Source organism: Penaeus chinensis, chromosome 22 (assembly GCF_019202785.1).
Source record: "Penaeus chinensis breed Huanghai No. 1 chromosome 22, ASM1920278v2, whole genome shotgun sequence".
Taxonomy (NCBI): Eukaryota; Metazoa; Arthropoda; class Malacostraca; order Decapoda; family Penaeidae; genus Penaeus; species Penaeus chinensis.
The window spans coordinates 22,763,875-22,770,219 of NC_061840.1; positions in this window are offsets into that span (position 1 = coordinate 22,763,875).

A 6,345-nucleotide genomic window follows, 5' to 3' on the forward strand; every position below is an offset into this window, starting at 1 on the left:
TGTTGCCGTATTTTAGTCCTATGTGTCCTTTTTTCTCGTGCTCTACTCCACTGTTTTGTTCCCCAGTTCTGTGATGCGATTGAGATTTGCGAAGTTCTAGCTTCGCCCGGGCCTTCTATATATGGCCCGGCCTGTGTCAGTTTTTTATGGCTGTCTCATTTTTTTTCTGACACTCGGTGCTTATTGTGGCGGTGGGATTGCCAGCAGGCGCTCCTGCCGCCATGATGTAAGCATATCGCATAACCTCTTTACCAGCGCGGCGGTTATTGTAGGCGGTCCCTGTCTCAGGAATTGTGTATGCTCATAATTTTGTAAGTAATGCCGCAGTGCATGCAACACCTTTCTTCACGGTCTATTGTCTCTATGATCTGTCAAGCAAAGTGGAAACCTAGGCGCATTCTGTGAAGAATGACTTCAGTACCTCTGTTGATTATTTCAAGAGAGTGCCAGTGGTTCATAGCCTGTGGCATCTAAGTACAAGCTGGCCGAGGGGGAGGATCTCTTTTTCTCTCTGTGAAGCTGCAGGAGGAGGGGTATTTTTCTACCCTGAGCAAGAATTCTTTGTGTAATGGTAAGTATTGTGGTCAGGAGATAGATGTTGTCTTTGGGTGAGCTGTGCTGAAGACAGTCAGTGGCTGCCCTGGAGTCTGTATGTATGACCACGTGTCCTTCCCTTAGGGACGCGTGGGCTAGGGCTTCCATGATTGCAACTGCCTCTACCTGTAGCGAGAAGGCGTTGTCTGTTACTGTCAGAGGTTTCTAGTCATTTGAATTATTGTATCAAATTCTCTCCAGATATCATGAGCTAACCTCTTGTTCTTTTATTTATATCCTCTGGGGATAGATTGGTTCAAAAGGAAATAGACAATTCAATAATTTCTTAAATATATATATTTTCATATATATTCACACAAGTCTTATTCACACTTCAAAAGAATCAAAAGAAAATCTTATAAGCACTATTCAGCCTGGATCAAGTGGTCCGGGGTCATACGGCCCAGGATTCTGTGGACCGGGATATTACAGCCCGATTCTCAAACGTATGCAGCCACGATATACTGCCACAATATTCTATACAGTCAGAGTACACGGGCACGGTTTGCAGACACGTAATGCGGCCAGAGATCAGTCCACTTTATACCTAGATTAAGGAGGAATGCTTATCGGTGTGGAGTTCGGAGCCAAGTGGCTGACCATATAACGGCGACCACCGACCATGGCTTTCCTCGGGTTCGAAGCAAGGGTCGTCCGGGTAAACCAAATGGTTCACTGACGCACACAAGCACGCACGCACTCTCACACTTCGCACACAAGACAAACAAAATAAGGGAAACCATCACCAAACCCTGTACAGTTACCCTCATGGATTTTGTGGCATTCCTTGCTGCAAAGCCGGCGCCTGCAGTGTGGCTCAAGGAATCGACCGATCCATCCGTGAAGTATGTTCTACTACCCGGAGGAGTGATGGCTGCAATGATCCTGTGGGGTTCTGCCTTTAGACAAGGCGTGGCGTATTGGCTCTTTTTCATTGACAGGGTCATTATAGAGAACTCTGTCAAGATTTGTGCCCATGGCAGAGCTTCGACAAAGTCAGGGTGGGGGGAGTCCATGCCCTTAGCAAGAAGCTGTTCTTTGAGCTGATAGCGTATCAACATCCTGGTTGAGCGAGACAACCAGGAGTAGTTTGGAAAGAGCCCATTGTCTTGTTCTAGGCGTCTGACTAATTTTTGTCTTAGGCTTGTTTTCCTGGGAGCCTGGATGACCTTTGACAGGAATTGTGCTGCCATTAGATCGATTCGGAGAAGGTTTGCCTCCATGTGGAGGCTCTGGCTCTGGTTGCAGAGATTCAGCCTGGTTTGACACTCCCTGTGAAGGCATGGCCTGGGTTGCAGCGGGGAGGGGAGTCTCGTCCTGGGGTGAGGGTGGTGCTGGTTTCGCTCTCTCCAGCTTTCTTCCCTTCAGGATTGCGACAGTCTGGGTCATTGCCGTCATGGCGACTGTGACTGCCTTCTCGGCCTCTTCACTCCCCAGGGCTGTTGCTACTGGTTTTTGTAGTGCTCTTTGAACCTTTATTCCTGTGGTTCTTTTTCTGCACATTTTGCATGACCGGAAACTCCTTTTTGTTGGAGATATCCGGTGTCGGCTGGGGGGTGGCTTTCTTCCTCTGAGGAGGTCAGGAGGCCTTTTCACTTTTATTCTTTCCCCAGACATAGGTGCCTAGGGGAACAGGAACAAAGCCTTGTCGCTTTTAAGCAACCTCTTGTCGCCTGAGGGTTGCCTCTTTCCTGACAGAGCAAGCCGGGCTCCAGGCGTGATGACTCTTGGCGGAGTTGGGACATTTGGCTGTTTTGTCCCTCTTTTCTTCTTTGTATGTGTTAAGGCACACCTCGGTGTTGTGTGCCTTGCTGCAGACACCACATTTAGGCTTGGATGTGCAGCTAGCCTGGTGGCTTTTATGACTAAGCTCAGCCGAGTCAGAACCAGCTGACACACGTTAGCGAGTCGGCATTATTTGGCACGGGCGAGGCTCAGCTTCGCATATCGGAGTTATCCTTACCTACACGGGTTCACAAGGGGCATGAGCACAGCGCACAGCATAGCCACGCTTTCCTCTGATTCCTTTCTGGATCAGGCTCTACTGAATGGGAAGAGGACTGGCTAGTTCAAAGGCCATCTCCAGGTCAAGAAATACTACCATAGCTGTTCCTGTGCTGATTGTGCTTAAGAGCGTGGCTATGCTGTGGCTGTGTTCATGCCCCTTGTGAACCCGTGGAGGTGTTCGTGCGGGGGTCCCATTTTCCATTGGAGTCGGTTTAGTACCATCCTCTCGGCCGTCTTGGCCAGACAGCTGAGGAAAGAGATGGGGCGGTACTTCCCTGGCTCCTTTGATTTTGGGATGGGAACTATGGTAGCCTCTTCCAATTCTGGGGTAGAGTGGAAGTTTCCCAGGACTTGTTGATGAGTTGCAAGAGTGCAAGCTCACCTGCTAGTCCTAGGACTGTTGCTACTGCTGTGACTACAGCAGTCAGCAGGAGAGTCATATCTTCCTCATCAAAGAAATGATCATCTCTTGGGAAGGTTTGTGTAGTGCTCTTTGAACCTTTATTCCTGTGGTTCTTTTTCTGCACTTTTTGCATGGCCGGAAACTCTTTTTTGTTGGAGATATCCGGTGTCGGCTGGGGGACGGCTTCCTTCCTCTGAGGAGGTCAGGAGGCCTTTTCACATTTATTCTTTCCCCAGACATAGGTGCCTGGGGAAACAGGTCCAGACACACCCTCCCCTGCGGGAGGTAAAGGTCTGCCCACGTCCGAGCACGAGCCCGCAGATGGGGTCCAGTTCACCAGAAGGAGCACAGAGAGTTATCCTAATGCCGAAAAAAATCGTAAAGAAAAGAATGGCTCTAGGGCACGAAGCTAATTGCAAGCATTTAAATCGCGGCGTCAACGAAAGGTGTGCGTAAAACAGCCAGGGTATCACGCAAGGGCAAAGATCGAATTGCTGTGGGGTAGTCAAACGCTCTCTTTAGCCACCCAAAGCAAAACCTTAGAACTTAGAGGTCCTGAGAGCCCTCGTCAGGGCGTACTCATGCATGTTTAAATAAACAAAAGAGTGACCCATATTGTAGCAGCATGACCCCTGAAGTTCAGCGTAGTTTCCCAGGTTGGGTCATACCAGGTCCACCGCTATGTCTGCGCTCATTGGATAGCGGGCTCCCCTCGTTCCCTGCGCGCTTACACAGCGCACGTGTACTTAAGCCGCAGAAGCAGCAAAACCATTAGTTACAATTACATCAAAGAATAAACGTATCAATATATAGAAATATCATACATGTTTATAACTAATAAATATAAAACACTTAACTTAAAGAAATTTAGTTTCACAACAACATCACATCATACGCTAATTATTTCTACTCACCGTAAATTATGATTTCCGCCTATTTTCGTGAATCTTATACTCACTAAATGGCCAGCGACCTTTATGTTCGCTGCCTGGACTGCCTTATGCTTCTACAGTGAAACGTAATGCACGACAAAATGAGTCTTGTGCTCTTTTATATAAATCAAACCTTATGCTTTCTTCCCCGAACGTCTTCCTCTCAGGTGACTACGAGTTTGAATATATTCTTAGACATGATGTTAATTGTGACTAAAATAACATAAAATGAATGTATAATTATTCCAGTATCATAGTCTTTCTTTGTTCGTTGAATTACAGTTAAAAATACTGAGACATGTAAATAGTAAATACGTATTGATTTTGGTTGTATTCCATAAATCTGTTAAAAACATTTTCATTATAATGATTAACTTTCTTCATGAAAATACTCCATTTAGTGCGCATTAAACTTTGCTGGTTTAATCAAACACAAGTTGGTTTGCACTCTGATTCCATTCAGTGACCTTGAACAGGACTAGAAAATGAGATGTAACGATTTAAAGGGATGATTTAAGTAAACTTCGCAAACCGGTGTATAACATATGTCTGGTCAATATATATGTGTGTGTGTGTGTGTGTGTGTGTGTGTGTGTGTGTGTGTGTGTGTGTGTGTGTGTGTGTGTGTTATAAATGTTTGCTTATGTATTCATATAGGTATATATGTGTGTGTGTGTGTGTGTGTGTGTGTGGGGGTGTGTGTGTGTGTGTGTGTTTGTGTGTGTGTGTGTGTGTGTGTATCAAATGTAAGTAAAATAAGATAATTGCTTGATTGTTGAATTGTAAATATCTCTATTGGCGTTTTTTGATGAAGCTGTTAGAATGGAGTCAACAAATATATATATATATATATATATATATATATTTTTTTTTTTTTTTTTTTTTTTTTTCTTTTTTTTTTTTTGCATAAAGGTTCTTCTGCAGTATGAAATCACTTCTGTTTAACTATATTCATTTTTAACGAGCTTATTAACTAATTTTGCTTATTAAGATCTGAGTCATTTTTTGGTCTAGATATGTCTGACTCCCATTCTCCCTTTCTCTTGTATATATCTGTATATGTTTAAATATGTGTGCCCATAAATAAATAAATTTGAATATATATACATACATATACGTATATGTATATATGAATATGTATATATACATATATGTGTGTATGTATGTATATATATGTGTGTGTGTATATATATATATATATATATATTAATATAGATGGATAAATAGAAAGATAGATATATATATATATATGTGTGTGTGTGTGTGTGTGTGTGTGTGTGTGTGTGTGTGTGTGTGTGTGTGTGTGTGTGTGTGTGTGTGTGTTACATCCACCGACCTCCAACTAGGTTTCCATGTTTAGGGTATGATGGACACTTTAATTTAAAAGAATATTTCAAAGACCTAGAGGGATAATGTTGTAAGTTATTAGGGTAGGTCACTTATAGAATAAATCAAATATAATGAATTAATTTCAATAACAATACAATAAAAAAAATCACCAAAGGTAATTAATCTAGAAAATACAAACTTCAATAAAAGTTTATAAAAAAGTGAAGAGACCTTCCTTTCACGACAATAGAACGTATAACACATAAACTTATAAAGGATCGTTGCGACCCATGGCCCGTTTTGCTCGGACTTGGTAAAAAAGTAAACAAGAAAACCAGGCTGGTTCAGGCAGCATATTAAAAGCAACTAGGGCTTCATTACTGGAAAATTATGGCTAAAAAAATAAACAAAGGGATTTGCACACAACTCTTTGCCTCCCATGATGTATGGCTACTACCAAGCCGTGTTCAGAAAAATCCACCAAAGTTAGTTACGTTTGTTAATATTCACAATCTTTAAGTTAAATTCTTAATAAAGATTAGTTTATATTATTCCAATGTATACTACTTCAAAATTAATTAAATATATTTTTTCAAATACAACTAAGTGTTTTTTTCATAAAATATACATGTTATTGTAAGAATACGAACGGCAATGGAAGAAAATGGCTTACAGTGGATCTTAACAAACTGGACACTGGTATATCCTTGACATATGTATAATATATCTTTCTATATATGTATATATATATATATCTATTTATATATGTATATTTATTCATATTTATGCATATAAATTTTCTTATTATTACATAATAAGAGAGGTAAAGGTTGAATGTGGTAAACAAGTCTTCGTTTTTTCTTTCTTGTTGTTTTTTCACGGAAAGAGCACTGGGTTTAAGTTGAAGAGTTATCCTCAATCACGACGAAAATATCCTAGTCATTATTTTACTGTCATAGTGTTTGTATCAAGGGATTTGTTTCATCTTGTTACTTCGCCAGGGTCCACAGGCCAGAGATCCTTAACTACAATAAAACACTTAGTTCAGCCACTTTATACATCATAAGCCACGTGCAATCG